Source organism: Pteropus medius, unplaced genomic scaffold, assembly GCF_902729225.1.
Source record: "Pteropus medius unplaced genomic scaffold, Ma_sr-lr_union100, whole genome shotgun sequence".
NCBI lineage: Eukaryota > Metazoa > Chordata > Mammalia > Chiroptera > Pteropodidae > Pteropus > Pteropus medius.
Genome location: NW_024344378.1, coordinates 37,252,103 through 37,274,870, shown reverse-complemented (window position 1 = coordinate 37,274,870; position 22,768 = coordinate 37,252,103). Strand labels below are relative to the sequence as shown.

The window sequence follows — 22,768 nt, the reverse complement described above, 5'->3', positions numbered from 1 at the left end:
AGGGATTCAGGGCCATTCCAGAAGAGGGAAAACAGATACAAATTACTGGGAATAGAACTGGATCTAGGGTTGACTGTGTTGCATAGCAATACAAATCTGCAGGCTCTGAACGCACTCTCTGAGGCTTGGTGATGTCCCCTGTCTACCCATGTACTGGAAAGGAAAAAAAGGGACAAGGGAGGGAGTCATGGTAGGAACATGAATTGGAGTGAAGAAATGGAGACAGCTTGAGTAAGACATGTTAGGTTATAAAGGGAAACAAAAATGACAGGGTGGTAAAGCAAAAAATAGACATAACAGATATTTCCAGAAGATAGTCCACCTTCCTATATCTAAGATTTTGATGTGTCTTTAGAGATTGAGAGCCTTTATTTTTATGATTTTTTTTTTCATTTTACTGCTTTGTTTTTTTTTTCCCCCCCTAAGGCTCAAAAATGATAAGAATAATTCTCTATAGCAAAAATTGTTTTGAATCTGAAAATGTTTTAATTCAACAATATTGGTAACATTTTAAAAAATTTGTAGTTAACATTTTTGGTCGAATACGAGGACTTAGGAGGGTACTTTTCTACAGGCTCTTAGTGAGAAATAGGGAATTCCTTTTTTATCTCTGACATCTGGCTCATCCCTGAAGTAGAGTGGTTCTCCTTCCCCTCATCCACAGTGGATGATAAGCATAGGATGTGCATCCTATTTCCATGGCCGTGACCAGATTTAAACCCCACTTAATTATGCAGGAACATGTAACAAAAGGTGCCGCAGCTTTTTTTCTTTTTTTCAGAGCATTTTCAAAGTGCATAGGTAATGACACAAGATCTTAAAAGATCTTAATAACTTATCAAAGAAAAAGCAAATTGGCAAATGGAAACTGGTTGTTTTTCCACATTATCCCAAGATACTCTGGATAGAATGGCTTCTTTATTTTGTTTATCACACAAATTTCCAGAACTTCAGCTGTGTTTATATTAAAACAAATACTGAAGACACAACCCACATTGAGTGCAAATGAGTATTTTGTCTGAAATACCACCCTTCCCACTGTGGCAATGTCATGGCCTCAAGAACAGGATTCATGTCTCAAAGGATTTGTTTAATCATTATTTAAGGAGCATCTTCTGTATGCCAGGCACTGTGTTTAGTGTTGACACAAAGAAGAATCAGCACATTTTGATTTTGTTTGTTGAATAGAATTATATTTGGTATTTTTGTAGTTTTGCGCTGTCTCTAGTAGTTAAAAAAAAGTGAGAGAAAACAATACCTGTTTCTATTTCTTTAAATAGTAATAAACTTAAAAAAAAAAAGTTTATTTTTACAGTGCTTTGTAGCCTCCAGCAGTCCTCAGAGAAGCAGCTTTCACCTCATTTCATGGATGAGGAGACAGGGGCTGGAAAGGCAACATTCTCACTCTTTCCTTCTGGATAGGAAAAACCTTCTGTGGTCCCACAAAAATTTATCATTGAGTCCATGGTTGTCTTAAGGCTTATTCTTTTTTAAGTGAATTGCATATTGGATATAAAAGTACTTTAAATTCCTTTTATTTATTCTCGTACATTCTGTTCATCAACATTTGGCATCTGTGGACTTAGAAATATTTCAACTTCTTTTCAAAATTCGTCATTACTTTTGATTAAATTGAACAATATGGCATGAAGCAAACATCTCTGCAACACTTTTTGAAAATAGGTGCCTTATTCATGAGGTCAGTGTTGGAATTTTGCATTTTATGTTTTTAAGTGGATCCTGGAGTCAATGATTTTTTAGATTTTAGCTCTGAATTCATGAGCAGTCTGCTAACCATTTGGCCTGCAGCGGTTTCTTTTAAACTAATTTATTCTGGTTTCTCTCTGTGCTTAGAGGCTTCAAATGGCTAACTTTGCACAAAACAAGGTTAAACCAGGATCATTTGGTATATCAAGGTGACCGATTATCAGCTCATTTGATTAAATGTTTCTTTCTTGAATATTTTTTGCTGTATACGTACACGCATATATGCCTTTATCTGGATAACCTGGCTTGTATCTTATATTTAAGACAAGGTCACAGCTTCTCAGTTTTTGGCTTCTTGTTTCACAGAATGTGATGACAACTGTCATTTCAGGTATAATTATGAAATCTTGCCATAATAAAACCTCTTTTGTACTTTGCCCTAACTTGGCAGCATTAGTACAAGAAGTTTGACACTAAACTCTTCTCATTTATTAATCCCAAACATCAAGGTTAGAAGTCCTTGGACGTTCTAGATTGGAATTTAGACTGAGTTAGTGTCACGGTTTGTGCTTCCTTGCTCCTATTTCTGCCTCCCTGACAGTGCCATGGGGAGCCGCATGCGTGGGCGTGTGTCAGACTGCACTTATGTTCCCAGCATAGCTCTTTGTTTGGCCTTGTGAGCCAGGCAGAGTGAGGTGGGGGAAGAACACTACTTTAAAAGGCATGTGACCCAAGATGCATTTGGTTTTGGGTAAGCCCCTTAATCTCTCTTTGTTTCCATATTTAAAATATTAGGATAGGATCTGCTTTGTTCTAACAACCTCAAGGCTTACTGTTGTAAGAATAAATAATATATGATTTGTAAAGCCTCTTTGTAAATACGAAAATAATTTTTATGTATTAATTTGGAGCAAATGGGTTAATGTGCCACCTACTTAAGTTGAAATAATTAAAATAATTTATGTTCAATCGTATTTTTAAATTTTCAAGGTGTTTATAGATATAGGTCTCATTTGAGTGGTTAAACACCTTGTGAAGTAGGAGAAAATGCTGATATTGTCAGGTCTGTTCTGGGAATAAGGAAACTGAGACATTTGGTTTCATTACTGAAGCCCCAGGCTCAGGAGACTCAGGGATAAGACCCTGGGGCTTCTTTCCATCCCCCTGTCACCACCTCCAGTTTTCCCTTTATGCTTCTGGGTAGATGTAAGAAAGTTACTGCTTTGCGGTTTCATGTTATCTCTTTTCAGTTGAGCCCTGTAACCTAGGTGATGGTAGAGCCGCTTGGGTTGAAGCAAGAGACTAGGGGCTCAGGGACCAATAGTATCAAACCTGGAGGCATTTCAGTAGAATCTGTCTCTGCTCTCTCCCTATGACTATTCTAGGAAAATCAGCAGCCCAGTGCTCTTTCTCCATTCAGTGTTTATAGTAACTTCTTGAATTAGAATTTAAAACTTCCGGGGGCCCAAGAATATATAGATAAGAAGGCCTAATGGAAACAATCTGATGGGGCGTGTGTGCGCGCGCGCGTGCGAGCACTATTTGCAAAGCAAACATTATTTTACTTGGGTTGCTAGTTTATTTGAAGGTGACTTGATGATGGGGTTACTGGAAGGAGGAGGGGCACAGGAAGGCTTGGTATTACCATGTACTCTTACATTGCTTGACTTGACTTACTTCTCCAAGTTGATTGCTCTTCAGGACTTTTCAGTGACCTTATGTAAGTCTTATTTGTATCTCCCATGAGGCCCTACGCAGGTGTTCTGTAAATATCTGAGTGGCCAAATGAATAAAATGTAAAGTCTCGGAATAGTTTAACAGTTTATCTGAAAAGCCAGTTTAATAGTGGGGTGTATTCTAAACGTATTCAGCCATTTAACCAATATTTTTTGAGCATCAGCAATATGCGAGGTACCTTTCTAGAGAGTAAGGATAATGTTGTGAACAAAACAGGTTCCTATCCTCTTGGAGCTTGCATTTGTCTTTTAGTCTAGAAAAAGTAGATATAAACATTGGAAAGAATTAATGAGTAAAGGTGTGTATTCTAATTACAACTTGCTTGAGGAAATTGTCAGTACACTTTATATATAAATTTATGTTAATCAGTGACTTAGAGTACATGTTATGAAGTGATGAATCAACATGAGTGTATGTAAATATATATGTATATGTGTAAATATGTATATATGTATATATTTTTACCGGAAACTTAGATAGTTGTGATTTGGGTCTAGGGATCATACAGCTTTCATTTTTTCGGTTTTCTGAAGAATTCAGTGGCAGAAAGATTGATGAAGGATTCATTGTGTCCATCAATGCTCTCCATATTCTTTATATCTTTTATTACGTAACACATATGTTCATTAGATATGAATTAAGAATACACTAATTTAACTTTATATCTCAGTATGTCAGCGGAATCATTGAAAATGTTTTTGGATTCCTTTTCATTGCAAGGCACTGATGGCCAGTATATTATCAGTGTTCTTAATCCTTTAAATTTTTCTCCATTTTTTTTCAAAATAAACTAAAAAAATTAAAAAGTGAAAATTATGTTCACAATTTTCTTTATTTGTTTATAATTCATAGTCTTTTGGGATGTGTTCTAACTGATGGCATCCAAAAATTTCATTGGATTGATTTAAGATGGTCTCTTTAGCCTTGGTTCCTACCCTTGACATCCTGTATGGTATAGCAGTTTAGAGCTAATGCCAGAACCAGATGACCTGGTTCAAATCCCAGTGTAGCTTTATTTGGGGGATAAAAGTGCATACTGTTTTTAGAGTCAGCTCAAAAAAATTGAATTTAGAAGAAGTAATGATGCTTTTGTAGCCTAGCCGAGCCAGATGGAAGGTGAGGTTGCCAGGGGGCTCCCAGTGGGTTGGCAGGGCATCATTTGTGTAGATGTTTTGGGATGCCTTTTCTTGCGGCTACACCTGGAAATAGACTGTTTACCATTCATCTGGGAAATAGCTACTTGATTCCTTTAAGTTTACAAGCTTTCATACAGTGACCAGGCCACTAATGTGCTGAGAGATAAGAATCCAAAGGTAAAAGATAATGGGAACAGATAAAATAGAATAGAAGTTAGTAGAATCTCCTTGGAATCTACTGGTATCCATAAACAAAGGTATACAATAGGTGAAAACAATGACGTTCGTATAGGTTAAGGAAAGAAGTAGAAACTGGAAGGGCCAATGGTTAGATCCTTATAATCTGTGTCTCTGGGCACAGGGCCTTTTATAGACAGGAGATTCTCCCTAAAGAGCATGATTTTGGTAGAAGGAAAATGAAATGCCCAGGAATCATAATAGGTTTATTTCTGGCCCTTGTTCTTTCACTTTCTAAGAAACTGTTTCTTTAGTTTTTTGGTTAAGGACTTAGAAGTATAGATACACTATTTCAGTAGTATTTGCTTATATATTTATGTTATACCTAGTTAGCATGGGCTTTACAGCATGAGTTGGCAAACTTTTTCTATAAAGGGCCAGATGGTAAATATTAGGTTTTGTAGGCCATACAGTCTCTGTTACAGCTACTCAGTTCTGCTGTTGTAGTTCCAGAGTAGCCCTATACAACATGTAAACAAATGGGTCTGGCTGTGTTCCAACAGAACTTTGTTTACAAAAATAGGTAGCTAGCTGGATTTGTCCCAGGTGCCACTGATTGCTAATCCTTGCCTTAGAGCATGGGTTTAGCAACTTATTTAGCAGTTTTAACAGTCAGAAGGATAGGTAGTACTGTGGTAACGAAGAACCGCAAGACCTCTGATTTTATCCACCAAAGTTTCTTTTTTGCTCATGCTTTCTAAACAATATGACAGGAGATTTCTGCTCATTCTAGACACTCAGGGACCCAGGCTGATGAAGACTTTATCTGGATACATGCTTCCACACAGGAAAGGACAAGGGAGATGATGAACTGTTTCTTAAAGTTTCCAACAGAAGGTGACACATTATGGTAGCCGAAACAAGTCCTATAGCTACACCTAACTTCAAAGGGAGCAGGGAGATAGATGCAAGCCTATCAAGAACTGAGATGGAAGAGTAAAGGAATATTTGTAAACAGCTCAGGAAATCTTACCTGAGATATAACACAGATAAAATATAAAATGGCATGAAAACATATGAACTAGAGTTGCTCAGTCTGAAGCTGGTATTGAATAGCACCTTCAAGGGGCTCCTGGAGCTCCCTAGATTATAGTAGGAAAGGCCCTGCTTTACCGAAAACCACCAGCCTAACAATCGGGAGAACTAGTTTTAGGTTTCAAATGTATGTACTAAAAATGCATTGAGCTAAGTTGATTTCACATTAGATAGTATCATTTTGGAGCAATTCTTTGACATTGCTGAACTTTTATATTGAATCTTATCCTTGGGATTTCATCTTAAAAGACTCATTTAGGATGTTATGGAAAATACTATCACTACAAAATTTTTGATGTTATCTATGCTTTAATAGGTTCAGTGATTACCATGGTAAAATAATTACACTGTTAAAAGAGCTTTAGGGACAGTGCAGTTTTTACATTAAAAAGTTTTTTTTGACAACACACTTTTTATAGCTTTACTGTGATTTAATAGGTTTACAAAATGAACATAATTAATGTGTACAATTTGTTGAATTTGGACATATGTATACACTTGTCTTACCATCACCTCAATCCAGGCAATAAACATATTCATCACCTTGAAAAGTTTTCTTGTGTCTTTTGTTGTCATGTTGATTTTGTTTTTGTGGTAAGAACACTTAACATGAGATCTCACCTATTAACAAATTTTTAAGTGCACAATAACTTGTTGTTATAACTACAAGCAGTATGTTATACTATAGATCTCCGGCACTTTTGTATAACTGTAACTTTGTACTTTTTAATCTATGTATTAGAGGTTGCTGGTGATATGCATGATATTTTGATGGAATGGTTCACCAATGCCCAAATTCTGGCTCACTCTATGCTCTTTCTCCCCGTGGAGTTCTGGGACAGCATATGTCAGAAAAATGGCAATCTGAGAAGCCAGGTGCCAAGTCTTAATAACTGGGAGACTGTGTTGGAGTAGCTTGAATCTGTGTTTCGGAACCAGCAGGGTTAGTTAGGTGGTTCCACCTAGAAAGATAATCAGGAATGTCCAATTCTCAAGAAGAATGCTGAGTCCCATCACACTCTCTAATGCACAAAACCAGGAAAAGAGACATATGGGAATATGGCTCTGTACCTCTTAGGGTACATTTACCCTGCCTGGTTGATAATAATTGCCTTGGGTTCTGGCCAATATGATTAGCAAATTCTCCTGGGTTGGGGGAAGCGGGAGCAGGAGGATCTTGCAAATAAGAATCGGAGGTATGTCTGGGATGTGAAGAGGGACAAAATGCATTCTCCCAACAAAAATTTTAAGAAACTTTTCCCCAAAGGCAAACTATTTGTTTCTTTAAATTTTCTAAACCTGTTTTGAGTTAAAAGGGGAAAGGTTTTCCTTTATTTTGTGATATATAATGAGCTTGGTATATTTTGTCTCATAATTTGTTACTTTGTGCAACTGATCATTATAAGCAGTAATAGAGATATAATTTTCTCTCTTTCAAAGTTCATACAGTATATTCTATAAAACTTGCAATAATAAGGTAGTTTTTAAACCATTTTTAGATAGTATGAATTTGAAAATTTATTAAAATTGAGCTTTTTTGGTAACATCTAAATGCTTATGTTATATTTAAAGTTTGTTATATTGCATTTATCAGAGATTTTACTGTCCCAGTTAGTAGGCAATGGTTGTCTATTGATAAGTCTGAAAAAACCATTAAAGAAAATTTTAGTATGAGCCAGTAGATGGCAGCGTGGCATCGTACTTAAATCTCTGCAAAAGACATTGTATTGCAGCTACAACTTAGCATTGTTAAGGCAAAATGACTTCATATTTCATTTAGAAAAACTACATTTTAATCAACAACCGAAGAGCTTTTAAGTGAGTTGTGAGCAAGCAATTTGTTCCTTGCTTATAATTCGTACTACATTATTTTAGGTATATGTATTAGCTTTGCATCCTGAGGTTAAGAATGACATACTGTACCTTTTATCTCTAATTTCCACATTACTCGGCACAGCGCTAGGCACATAATTGGTCAACTACTTGGTCATGAGTGTTTTAGCTCAAAAATGATTAAAATGTTTTACTGTTTTTATGCTTTCTATTAAAAATTTAGTCCTGTAAAGTCCCTTATAGTCTGTAAGGACGCGCAACACACAGAGATACACCCCGTGACCGTTGTTACACAATATAATTTTATATTGGAAACTACAGGATGTGAACCTTCCATGTTCTGCTTCTACCCATCTTTCATGTGCTTTCAGCTAAACTTAATAGAAGTGCTGCCTGCCTGTCCTTGTTTATACTTATCTTCCATTGACTCTGCTGCTTACTAGTCCACATTTTCCTATTTGCCATTCTTTCTCTAGGACTCTTCTTCTGTCAGAGCTACATGTTGAGTTTCCTGAGGTCACAAGTCAACCCTGACATCTTTCTCTCATGTTCCTCAATCAAACTACCAACCTCTCTCAGCACTTAGGCTCCTACCCCTGGCCAAGACACAGGGCCTCTGCGCCTGGATCACCTAGTGTCTCTTAACTGGTTTTCTTATGTACAGACTCCCCTTCCACCAGTCCCTTCTCCACATTTCTCCAGAAAGCTTTTCAAAAGCAGCCTCACTTCCCTTGGTGAGAACACTCCCAAGCCTCTTCATTGCTTTAACAATAAAGACTTAAATCCTTATCACCTCCTTATTACCTGTATACTTTTGCGCTACCTACTTCTTCATCTCAGTCTTGAGCCATTCTCCTAAATTCAGTGTATCCCAGCTGTGATAGTCTTTGTTTTCATTCCCATAAAAGCCCTGGGCTCCCTGCCTGCAGCACAGGAGCTGCTTGTTCTCTGCCTGGTTCTCTCTCTCTCTTGGGCCCCAACAGAGTGTGAGTTTAATGCTTCTTCCTTGAGAATTCCTTCCCTGTCCCCGTAGACAGTTTCAGGTCCCCATTTCACGTGACATGTACTTCAGAACCTTTATCACTACTCCATAAATGAAATTTTATATAATCATGCATTCCTCCTTAGACTTTAAGCTGTTAAACTACCCGGTTCTCTGTTGTAGCCCAGTTCTTAACAAAATTCCTGAAACAGACCAGGCTAGTTAGTATAAATATGATAAATAGCATTGATGAAATGCCTCAGGAACTTCAGAAATATTTCATTTTCAATTTTTAAAGCTTAGCTTTTCATTTTCATAGATTACCTATCAATGTATTAGACTAATAACTTTGATAAGAATATTGTTATTAGAAATTTGTTTAAAATTATTCATGTCAAAATGGAATTTTTAGAACATGAAGTGTACTTTTAAGAAGTAGCTTAGTGGGGTTATTTGGAGGGAGGATTAAATATTGATATTTTAAAAATAGAATATATGCTCCAATTTTTTTTTTACTGCCTATAACTGTGGATTATATAAATTACGTGATAATAGAGGATTTCAAATTGCATCAAACAAATCTCTTCAGAAAAAGGATTTTTTTTTGTTTTAAGATACAAGACAATTACATACATCCTAGCCCATATTTCCAGATATATTCTAAAATTAAATGAAAAAGGCATCAAGATATTAGTATTTAATGCCCCATCATTTTTAAAGTAAATAAAATTTTAGTTCTAATCAATCTTGTAGACCATAGTTACTTCTAAAAATATACCTATGTTTTATGTCTAAATTTGAACACCAAGGAATAGCAGCAATGACTCATCATTTTTTTAAAGCTAAAACCAGCAGTAAGTAATTCAGGCCTGAATGTGAGAGAATTTTTTTTTTTTTTTCAAATTAACTTCCTTGGATAGCTTTCTTATTGATTTTAAAATTGTTGGCATAAGTATTGAATACCTTCCTCTTATGTGACTCACAATTACGTGTTTTTGTAAGATACACAATCTCTTCTTCTTTCTAATCTAGGAGAAGGGTAAGAGGATGGGTAAAGATCATTGTGTGGCTTGAAGAGAATCATTTGCAAAGAATAGTGTAACCAATCCCATAAATGGGGCTGCAATGTTTAATAACTCTGTTCTGATAATTAGACTCAAATCTCTATGCTATGTTTTTTCCCCCAAGAGAGAAATGTGGTGCTTTTAAAGATAATTATTCCTCTATTTGGTTTGGAGAATAATTTCAAACCTTCTGGCTTTTATTTAGTACACATTTAGTATTTACTTAAAAATTTATATAACATGGAGAGAAACATTTCATGGCTCTATAATGGAAATAAAAAAAAATCTTGTTTCATGTTATCTGAAACAATTTAAACAAATGAATAGAAATATATATTAAAGGCTAAATAACATTTAGAAGAATCTACCTTGTATACTTGTTGGTTTTGGTAAATACCCTATTCTCCTGTTTAGTGGCAACTGTGTACATCCTAGAGGTGGTTTATTTTCTATGAGAACTCATTTCAAGAGATTTGTCATGCTTGATAATCCAGTGCCAGTCAGATGGGCATAGACAAAACCAAGAAAAAAAAGTCATCTTATATTTAATTTATTGCTCTTTTCTCAAAAGAAAAATACAGATAAGCAAAATAGAAGTTGAAACAACTCTTTTATATTACTTTGTATTAGTCATGGTTCTTTTGGTTTCCTCTGGCAGAAACCAAACTCAAATTAGTTTAAGCAAAAAATGCAGAATAATTGGCTCATGTAACTGAAAGGTCCAGGAGGGCGTGTTTTTAGGCATAGCTGGATACAGGGGAAGGAATAGTATTGTCACATCTCTTTCTGTCTTTTTTTAATATTCAACCCACCTTTCCTCTCGGTAGGCTCGTGTTGTGTCCAGGAGGGCATTCTCCAGGATGGTCTGGAATTAGGAGACCCTCGGTCACACCTTCTCGGTTAGCCTGGGTCATTTTTTATTTGTGAATTCATTACTGGGTCTAGGGGGATGAGGTTACATTGGTTACTATGGCAGAGGTGTGGACCCTCAAACTGAGAGTTCTACTGTATGAGAAGGGTGGCTTTCTGGAGGAAAAATGGGGGTTCTGTTACCAGATCCAGGCAGGGTTGAGAGACAAAAGCAAGATGGAGTCAGGTCATCATTATTCTTAACATTTAGCAGGTGGCTTGCTAAAGAGAATTCTGAAAATACAGAGAAGTATAAGAAAGAAAAAAAACAACCTCTAATTTCACCATGTAGAGAATTTCAGATATTACATTTATGTGTATGTGTGTTTGTATGGGGGTGTGTGTTTTAATGGTGTAGTTGAATTTTCATTTCTGTCAGGTTTTGCATCATGTATTTTGAAGTTCTGTTTTTGGATGCATACTTATTGTGGTTTGTTATATCTTCTTGATGAATTGATTTCTTATCATTATAAAATGCCTGTCTTTATTCATGATAACTACTTGTTTTGAAGCCTGTCTTTGGTTATAAATATATCTCATCTAGCTTTTGTTTTCCCTTTGCTTTGTTCACATGATATATCTTTCATCATTTTACTTTAATCTGTTCTTACAGATTTCAAGTGGATGTCTCAGAGACAGCATGTAGCTGAGTCTTGCATTTTTATCTAACTTGACAATCTCTGCTTTTTAATTGAAATGTTAAATGATTTATATTACATAATTATTGATATGATTTGGTTTACATCTGTTATTTTGCTGTTTGCTATTTTACTTTATCTTTTTCTTCTCTTCTTTTTTTGGGAATAACTGAATATTTTTTAAGATTCTGTTTTATTTATTAGCTCTTTAGAAATACCTTTTTATTTTGTTTTATCTTATATTATTTTAGTAATTATAATTTAGGGGTTATGATATACATATTTAATATGTCATAATATATCTTCGAATAATAATATACTACCAGTGTAAGAACCTTACAGCAACATAATTCCTTTTATTCCTCCCATATTTTGTGCTACTATTTTCATACATGTTACAGTCTCTATGCTACACTATTACTATTTCTTTTATTTAAAATAGTCACTCGTATTTTAAAACAGATTAAAATATTTTAAAATCTATTTCATATTTTTTCACATATTTATACTTTAGGCATTTTTTACTCCTTTGATTAGATCTAAATTTTCGTATTTTAGAGAACATCTGATGGTGGTGAATACACTTAGCCTTTTTTTTTTTTTTTTGGTCTGAAAGCATCTTTATTTTATCTTCATTTTTGAAAGATATTTTTGTTGAATATAGGTTTCTGTGTTGACAATTTTCTTCTTTCAGACCTTTGAAGCTAACATTCCACTGTCTTCTGTTTTCTTAGTTTCTGACAAGAAGTCTACTGTAATTCTTATTTTTGTATCTCTATACTTAATGTGGCTTTTTACCTCTGCTTTAAAATTCCCTTTTACTTTATCACTATGAGCAATTCGATTATGATGTGTCTGCATGGTTTTCTTTATGTTTATTTGAGATACATTGCGCTTCTAAAATCTGTAGACATAATTTTCATCAAATTTGGAAAAAATTTAGCCATTGTATCTTTAAATATTTTTGTACTTTTCCTCTGAGACCCTAGTTACACATATGCTAGACTACTTGATATGGTCCAACTGGTCACTGATGCTCCTTTCATTTTTCAATGTGTTTTCCTCTCTGTCCTTTATTTTAGATAGTTTCTGTTTCTGTCTTCATATTCATTGATCTTCCCTTCTGCAATGTGCATGTACATATCTGTGCTCTTTAAAGCTTCAGTGAACCTCTTTGCAGCTATCCAGAGCCTTCAGTGCAGCTCCTTTTTCTCTTATACTCACCCCACAAATTCTACCTGTCTGTTTCCTCCGCTTAGTAATACAGTGATGCTGTATTTGGGTTCTCTCTGCACTGTGGCCTGAAACTATCCCCAGAGAGTGAGTTGAGGCAATTGTAGGGCTGAACTCACTTTTCCTCCTTCACTCAGGGATCATATATCAGCACTGCTTATTTTCTAATATATGAAAAAGATTTTTAAAATACATTTTGTCCAGCTTACAGAAGAAATGGAATTTCTATAACAGTTAATCCTTTAAGGGTAGAAGCAGAAATAAAAATATCATATATTTGGATTCATTTTATAAATGCATATTTCATTTAATATTCTATCATAAAGTTTTCCCCCATGTTAACAGATAAAATGACCTATTATTCTGTCCTGAGGATGATCCATAATTTATTTAACTCCTCTCTTATTTTAAGGATATTACATTTGTTTCTTGTTTTCTACTATTTCAAAGAAGGCTGCATTAAACATTCTTAGATATGAATCTTTGCCTTGTATGTTCAGTTATATTACTGTAAAGTGCAATTATTGGTTGAACAATTTGAGAATGTTAATACCCTACAAATGGTTGCTAAATGCTTTCTGTATAGGTTGTACCAATTTCCCATTGGTATTGCACAGGAGTGTTCACTTTACTATATCCTTAACAGCACTATCTATTTTTTCCTATGTGTGAGCACAGATTGAATGCAATTACAGTTTGAGGTCAATTGCCAGGAAGAATAAAGCACAGGTTCTTTCTTTAAAGGACTCATAGGTGAGTGTAGAGACAGTAAACCCATCCCCTGAGTTATGTTAAGTTTTGGAAAGGATGATAAAATTCTGCCTAGGAAGACCTCACGAAGGTGAAGTTATCATTAAATATTTGAGGATAAGCAGTTTGTAATAAGGTCAAAGACAAAAAACGTTAGAAGGATTAATAGGATATTTAAGGTTACTGAAGTGTGAAGCAGTATGACATATCCACTAATAGTTCGGCTGGTACCAAGCGTCTGTTTGGAGTGAGAATGTAGGAGGAAATAAAGCAGGATTTAGAGGCAGAAAGCAGATAGTGAAAAGCTTTGTATGGTCTTGAGCAAGTGAAAAACACTCCAATGGTGTACCTTTCATGGGTGTACTGAGTCTCATGTAGTAAAATTCAACTTCTTACCATTGGCTTTGTTTTTCTTACTCCTTACAAAGGTTTGCAAAGTCTTTTCCTACCATGGGTCTTGTTTCATCTGAGGGTTAACTCCCATCATTTAAATACTGCAGCAACCCTTTTTTGTTGTTTACTCGTTTCTTAAGATAGCAGATTGAGGCCCTGTCTGGTCTTGTAAGTTCAATAGGTTTGATCCTGTCTCGTCTTCTGAATAGCACACATCCAAATCTGTGCAGGCATAACCCTGACTGGAGTAGTTTTTCTTGAGCTGAACACAAGATCTACTCTTTATCCTGGGTGGATGTTCTCTTTGGGCTAGCTCTTACTAACTCAGGGTCTCTCAGGGTGAAGGTCTCCTCTTGGCTGTGTGCCTCAATAGAACAAAAGCAAACCACAGATTTTTGTTTCTTTTTTTTTAAATTTTAACTTTATTTGGCCAGTGTGTTTAATTCCAACGTTGTTGTAGAAATGCCTGAGGAACTGTCAACAACTGATTGGACTCAAGCATCCTTAGCTGTCTCCCAGCCTGGAGATAGAGTGTCCTGGTTTTGACTGGCACAGGCCTCAGGCTTTCCTGGAAAGCCATAGGTATTTAGTACAGTAAAACCAAACACACTTTAAGTAAAGTTTAGTCATCACACAAAGAGGAGGAAGTGGAAAAATGTCACTGGGAATGTGGAGATAGGCCTAGTTTCCAGCCTGCTAGTGATTAGTAGGTTGAATAATCTTGGCGAAGTCACTTAGCTCTTTGGGCCTCTGCTTCTTCGTTATTGAAATAATCTTTACATTCTCTACTAGTTCTATACTTGGAGTATCTAAGCAAGTTTAAAAAAAGGATAAACCATATTCCTTTGTTTTGGATGTGTTTGTGGTTCCTATTAAAAACAATGTTTAGTTATATTCCGTAATGATCTAAGTTTCCAGATTACCAAAAACTTTTAATAAACACAATTCTAATTTTTTTTTAATCTAATTATCTTCTCACTATGGTGTGTCAACTAAATTTCTGAACAAAATATATTTGGTTACTTTTCATTTATCTTAGATGCACAACAGATATTTATACTTGAGATGTTTTACTAGGAATATAGTTAAAATTAAGTGCTTAAGTGAGTGTCATATATTTCCTTAAGATACTTGAAATTACAAGAGTTAAAATCAGAATAGCTGTCCTCATTGTGGACATCCCTGGCCTCTTTCCATTTTGACTTCTGCAGTAATCCTAAGGCTTTTACTTGTTTTGCAATGTCAGATGAGAGAAAGGCACTCTGAATTTGTGTATTTTATTTTTATTTAAAGTAGAAGTAATCTGATAATTCTGTTATTTTGGCTTAAATAGGCTTTTTGTGTGCTAGTTTAGGTATAAGCTATAATAATTTTTTTTTTTAATGACATGTTTTGAATCCTGAATAACAAACTTCTGCTTGAATTTTAGGTAAATACCTCTTCATAATTCAGAGACTTACTTGTATAGGGAGCACATCTGAAATGTTCTACAAATGACTTAGAGCTGCTAGTATAAAATCAGTTAAAAACTGATATGGCGTTCAGTAACTATTGATGAGATTAGATCTACCAGTCCTTGAAAGAAGTGACCCTAGAACATTATACTTGTACTGATTCTAATTTTATAGATTTATTCAATTAGATATAGATTTAGTCAATTTTTAGTCAATTTTTATTGACAGCTTCTAATATGATTTGTGCTAAGACTCCAGTTACTGCAGAGTATTCAAATTACAGGAAAATTAGAAGATACAGAATCTGAGGACGTCTCAGAAAGATCTCCCTCTATGATAGGTGAACAGAATTCAGTGTAACCACTGTTTTGAATGATGAGAGGTCTTTTCACAAAGACCGTATCTGTAGGTGTGGAGTAGAGTGGAGAGTTGGAGAAACTGAAATATGCCTGAAGTGTGACCCCTGGGTTATTAAGGTTTTAGAAATGCCTGAGCTCTTGAAATTATAGTAAAACTTTGTTTAATATTCAAATAATCAGATTTCTTATTAGTTGATTTTTCCACTCAGGATGTAAATCATAAATTAAAACTTGGGGCAGGAGGGAAGAATTTTGAAATGCTTCACCATCTTGTGCTATTTCCTTCTTCTTGTTGAATTATCATGTGCCTTTAGAAATTTCAACTCAATAAAAGAAATCCCAAACAGAAATGATAGGCAAAAACAAACAAACAAACAAAACAAAACAAAACAAAAAACTTCTAAAGGAATTCCAAATAAAGCTTATTTTACTTCGTTGTATAGGATAAGTGAATAAACTTCAGTTAACCACTCCCTATTCAAATAGTTATAATGGAACTTGATTGAGACAGACTATAATTCAGATATATATCTTATTTAGATCGAAGCACTAGAGTTTATTCAAATTCCATGGGATTCATGTTTATTTCTTTGCTCATTTTATTTTAAATTATAGTTTCCTTTTATTTGACCCCAAGGCAGGAAGCATTGGCAACATCTGTTAGGCAAAAACAACAGCCAACATTCAATGGAAAGCATGGTCATTTCAACTCAAGAGAAAATGAACACCTGAATGTTGGAAAAAGGTAGAGAGAATCAGATCTGGACTCTTCACGTGGTGTGGACTCAGGATATTTGTCTGCCAGTGGTGTTTTTATACCATGTTATATGTTTATAAATATTACCTACTGTTACCCAGAAAAATTAAAGAACTATAACATCATTGCCCATCCCCACCCCAGCTCAATTCCTTTTTCCTCATTCTGTTTCATTGGATTGACTAGCTAAAATGTAAAGCAACAGGTCATGACCGTGTTTTGGACTGTATCTAAATCTGAACATTTGTTTAGATTTGCTTAAATGTTTACACCCATTGAATAAGTTTACAAGCTTTAAAATTCTCTATTTGCTAGTGTTTCTTTTGCATTAGTAAGTGTTTTATTTTTTAATTTTTAAACTTATTAGATAATGATTTATTGTGTTTGCTTTAAAAACCCCACAAAATTCTAGCAATCTAGCACTGGAAAATAAATTATTCCTAGCCATAGCATAGAACTTAAAGATAACTTAAAGACATCTTTGTGACTTACATTTTTTTCAGTTTGGGAGAATTTATGTATTTTTTTCAGCATTTGTTTAGTATGCAGTTATTGCATGAAATAAAATAGCTTAAGCTTTGCTGTATTTTGTTCTTTCATCATGCTAATGACTACTTTGAAATGATATTATGATGACTGTGTTTTTTTTGCATACCTGCTAAAACTGGATTTATTCTTCGTAGAAGTCTCATTTGATTTTTTTGTTGTTTTGTCCAATTCGAATAATATTAAATTTTAGATATAATTTTTATTTGAATTTATTAAGTTTGGGTTTAGTGTAGAATCTACACTGTTTTGTCTTTTCTAAGCCTTTTATTATCTTCTTTTTTTAACAGTCAAGAGTTTTAAAAGGCAAATGTTTTGAACTCTATTGAATTGTTATATAGAATGTTAAATACTATATGTAAATGTTGTCTTAAAAATAAATTAGAAGAGATTGAAAACAATCGAAGGGTCAGTGTCTTGCTAGTTGTAGGAACAATTTGGCTTTCATTTAAGTGACTGTATAGCGTATGACTTATAAATAAAGGTAACACTAAGTTTAAATGGTGTTTTAAAAATAAAAGCTCACCTTATTTGAGCTGGACATCTAATTTGGTAGATTCAGTGATTGAAGATGGCAGTTGTTTGTGGGTAACTGGTTATGGGGGAGATTGACATCACAAAAGTTTGTCCAACTCTCCCCAAGGGTTTATTCCATGTTTATGTCTGGAATTAGATTCATGACCAAAACTAGATTCTGAAGCACTTGATAATACCTACGCATGAAGGTGTGTTCCCTTGCAGTTTAAATAATTTTGAAATGTAAACTTTAATTTCAGTAGCTTTAACAAAACTAAACACACAAATGTAAAAAATTAGACTTAAAATCACCAAAATATTAACAGGATTTATCTCTGGATGATAAGATTAAAGATAGTTATTTTTTCTAAATGGTTTTGTATTTTCCAGAATTTCTGCAATGAATTTATGTTAATTTTTATCATTGAAAAGATTTACTTCAAAATATATTTTAGATATGTGTTCCTTTATATGTTCTCATTATTACACAGATGCTCCTACCCTAAATCTACTTTTACAATTTTGATGTAGCTATATGATGATTTTACAATTTTTATGTATAATTTTGATGCATGTTTTGAAAGAGAGCCTATGTTTAGATTTTTATAAGTTTTATATTAATGGATACCAATTAATGAAATAGTCAAGTATTTATAGGGAAATTTATGACTGTGGACTGGGAAAATGTTCAGTAGGCGAATCAGTACAAAATAGAGCCCTGATTCCTCTCTACCCCTCCTGCCTCCCCAAACCTGTTTACCTTCTCATATTTGCCATAGTAGATGATGGTATCATCAGCCACCCAGGTGTTTGTGTCTGAAATTTGGGAGTCATGATTGATTTTCTCACATCCTCATCTGCTGTACCTAAGTCCATCAGCAAATTCTGTGTTCTCAGTCTCCAAAATCTCTCTCAAATATATCCATTTCTTGTTGTCACCATTGCCATTGCCCTAATACAAGTCATACCAACATCTCTCACCTGGACAGCGTTGGCAGCCTCCTCTCTGGTCTCCTTGTCCAGTCCATTCTCTACACACTCATAAAAACATGTCCCTCCATTAGTAAAACACATCGTACTAGTGACAACATTTACATGCTTACCAGGGCCTCACTTTGGTCCTGCTTCCCTTTTGGTTTTCATATTAGTTCTTCTCTACTCTTCGGCCCCACTGACCTCTGTGCTGTTTTGTCAATACGTTAACCACTTTCCTACTTTGAGATCTTCTGATGTCTGTTCCCTCTACTTGACTGTCCCTCTTTTCCTGTGGCTGGCTCTTTCTCATCTTGGAAGACTCGCTTCATAGTCCTTCTTTCCACTGGAAGGGTAGCCTACAACTTGACCTAAACTAGTATATCTCACAAATCCTTTCTAATCACTTCACTCTGATTTCTCCTCTGTAGAATTTTCACAATCCTTAGTCATCTCTCTTTATTTATTTATTTGTTTGTTTCTTTCTTTATTTTGCTAGAATATAAGCTTTGTGAATGCAGGGACCTACTTCTCTGGCTAGTTTTTTGCTTTAACACTATAAGTGGCAGCATAGTAGGTGCTCATTAATAATTGTACATCAAAATAGTTTGTAATATGTATGAATTTTTATATGGATCTTTATAATTAACTCCCGTGTTTTTAAATAAAAGTACAAAGAGGAATATTTTAGTTTTTTTGGAGGGGGCTAAGACAGTAAGTTTAATTTTTTCCCCCAGTGTGCTCATCTATATCTAGCACATTTTGTAGCAAATTAGTAATGGGGACGAGGCAGGTCTTATTCCCTTTGACAGATAAAAAACTGACATTTTAAAATTTGACACTCAGATTAACTGATTTGTGCAGATTTGTATGCTGCTAACTGGTAGAATAGGAATCATTGAGGCTTTAGTGTCCTTTAAATATAACATTCTTTTGCGAGGGAGAACCTGAGGCTTTTAGAGGTTAAATGATCAAGCTTACATAGCTGGATCTCTTGAAAAGAAAAGGAACTAGGAAAAAAATGAAATCTAAACAAAGTACTCCTGACTTTGCATTTTAGCATTAAGTCTTCTTCATCAGAGAAATATGTCAATTTTTATATGATCTGTATTTAAAAATATGAATTACATGTTTTCATATTTAATAGTACATTAATGTGAATTCTTTAAGTACCATGGGCATTAGTTTTTTTCCACAAAATATTTAAAATATGCCTTTAAATTTTTTAGCTAATATGTCTTTGAACACTGATATTGTCTGTGAAATATACAGAGGCATCCATAGCATTTATAATAAATGTAATACGAGCTTTTTGGTTTCCACACATCACCTCTTTAACTCTCTGTTGCTATGGATTTTCATTAGTATTCCATGGGGCCTGGGTTGCCATAGAAAATGTGTAGTTGTAGAGGAGTTACCATGGCAACAGCCTGCTATTATGTATTTTTCAGTATCAGCTAGCTGGAGATGATAGTAAATCTGAATGATATTTGTTTAGGAGTCCAATAATAACAAAACAAACAATATTTTAATATTCTAGTTATCGCCAACAGATATGTTAAATATGATGACTGTTACCCTTTATCCTCATAAATTTGAATCAGAGCTGCTTTAAAAGCTTGGTTTTAGGAGCCTTTTAATTTGATCTCTGGAGATAATAAAAATTTAAATTGCCTTAAATATTTGACATGCATATAAACTCCCATATAATAAAGCTTCTTGTCAGATAAGCGTAAGTTTTTGTTTTAACTGTTTGTTCCTTCACGACGTTGAACAATAGCAGTTCAGGTACATGTGAGAAGGCAAAGGGGAGGAAGAATCTTTTTTTCTGTCTTTGAAATGGAACTCAGAAATCAAGAAAGGAAATAATCTGGTGACTCATTGCTCAGTGTGGCTTTTCAAAAGAAAAATAAAAAGAGAAGGTAGTTTCAGTGAAATGATTGAAGAGAGGTTTTAAACATACTATTCAGAAGCATTTTGATATATTCAACCCTTTTGCAATCATTTTGAAATTCCTAACCTATTAGAAATGTTAGGCATATTATGTCAGTTGTCTACAAATAACGTTTATTTTTACCGTGATTGAGCGACACACCATTATTTTGTCACAGGGACAAGTAGAAAAAGTGTTATGATAATAATTCAGCAAATTGGATCTACATATGTATATTTATTTGAAAATAAAAATGAATGAACTTCAAGTTTTACATTTTAGTTTTGTAATCTGGCTTTTTTTTTTTTTTTTGCTACTGTGGTCTATATGTTGTTTCCCCTCCAAATTCATACGTTGAAACCTAATGTCCAATGTGATGGTATTAGGAGGTGGGACTTTTAGGTGATTAGGTCCCTTGTGAAAGAATAGGATGAGAACTCCCTTTGTTCTTCCACTATGTGAGAATACAGTGAAAAGATAGCCATCTATGAACCAGGAAGCACATTGTTACCAGACACCGAACTGGTTAGCAGTATGACCTTGACTTCTTAGCTTCTAGAACTGTGAGAGATAAATGTTTGTGGTATATAAGACAGTCTGTGGTATTGTTATAGCAGCCTTTATGGACTGAGACAATTGCCAAGCCTTTCTCTGAAGTTGTGGGAAGGCATGATATTGGGACTCCTTGTTTTTGTTTTCTTGGAGCTGTGTAATATGGGAGTTCTCCAACAATTTTCCCCTGAAGCATTTTCTTGTGGGACATGTGAAGCTAGCTTCTCCTATAGGAGAATAGAAGCTCAGTACAAAATTATAGGGTCATACTTCAGCACTTCAGAGTATCAGTGATCATGACTTGCTCCTGAATAGCTAAAAAATGTAAAACCAAACAGTGTTTTTTGTTTGTTTGTTTGTTTGTTTGTTTTTAGGTGAGGCAACCCTTGATTGACCTCACAGATTGCAAGGACCTTGTCAGCTTACAATCCCTTCTTTTTTTATTTTTTATGCCTACAGCTCCTGGTCTTCCTAGGTGGTCTCCCATCTAAGTACTAACCAGGCCCGACCTTGCTTAGCTTCTGAGATCAGATGGTATCAGGCTTGTTCAGGGTAGTATGGCTGTAGAAAACAGTGTTTTTATCAGGTGCAGCTTGCATAGAGAAGGTGTGCAGATTTTAGCAGAAAACATTTAAAAAGCTGATCTAATCCATGATATTAGTGTAGCGAGTAACCTTCTTGTAAGAAGTAGCTTAGAGTAAAATTGAGAGTAAAATACTCTGAATTTCCAAGCTGTGGAGTTCTCAAACAATGACGTTCATTTATAAGTGACATTTGACACAGAGTTCTTATAGTTTTACAGATGAGGGAATTAATAATTTAATGGATATTATCAATCTAGGAGGGAGTATTGAGTTTAGGAAAAGAATAAAATTAAATACTTGGCATTTAGTGAATTAGGGTTTATCACTGAGAATGCGTTCAGAATATTGCATGCATTATTTTCTCTGTACAGGATATCGCAGAGCAGTGGGTAACAGAATGCTATGATGAAAAGCATGGACTTTGGAGTTAGACTGCCTGAATATGATCCTTGGCTACTAGCTTTGTGATATTGGACAAGTTAATTAACTTCTCTAGGCCTGAGTTTCCTCATTCATATAATGGGAATAGTAGTAATTATGTTATAGGTTGTTATGATGATTAAATGGACTTATATTTGTGAAGTGCTTGAAACATGACCTAGTACATAGAAAGTGCTATTTAGGTATATATTAATTAAAGTAGAAAAAAGTAGGAAGATTGGAGTTCAGAGTCACCCAGCTGATAACAGCTGATCAGAGGGCAAACTCCAGACCAAATAAAAAATTAATTCATGTCAAAGAAGTCAGATAAATAATACCATAAACAATGAGCTTGTTTCCCTTTTCTCAGGTTTAAAATTACATGCAAGACGTTGGCATGACATTAGTAGCCTTTACATCATATACCAAGGTTTCATTTGTTAGCAAGCCCACTCATACCCAACAAGGACTTATTAACCTTCATCTTACGTTCTTCAGTCCCTGGATAGAGGTTTTTGGCAGCACAGTACAGGTACCTTTTCTTATTCTTTAATGGCAGAAGAAAATGAGGTCAAATAGAGTTTGTTATGATATATTACCTTCCCTTATCTGCCCATTTCCCCCTCTTGATAGATTTTGAATTAATACTTAACAGAAAATTTAAACAAAAGATAAATACAGTTCTTTCTAGAGGTTGCAGTTTGATTTGATAAATAATTCCTTGCTATAGTTAAATTCCCTTTATGGTAATGTCTATTTAAATTGGGTATTGGCTAATCCACAGCCCTAATTCAGACTCTTGTTTCTTGTCTGCTGTGGCCCTAGGCTGCATGAATGAACCATTTACTACTTCTCATTGACTGCTTTCAAAATTGTCTTCAGTCCTTCGCCTTCCCCTCTAAATTCTGTAAATCTTAAGGCTCTGATCTTCTCTGCCATCATCCTGGTCTCTTTCTAGCTGGTTCTCAGTCTGAGTATATGCTAGTGTTTACACTTGAGTTTCCTGCCATAACCTCAAATG

General features: G+C 34.8%; 1 protein-coding gene and 1 pseudogene across 19 annotated transcripts in view; one reads left to right on the top strand and one right to left on the bottom strand.

The window, feature by feature from the left end:
• Nucleotides 1–22,768, top strand: part of ANK3 (ankyrin 3) — a 563,084-nt gene that overhangs the window by 43,493 nt on the left and 496,823 nt on the right. The gene's annotated exons all lie outside the window — the stretch shown is intronic.
• On the bottom strand, nt 21,194–21,312 carry LOC120609868 (uncharacterized; annotated as a pseudogene).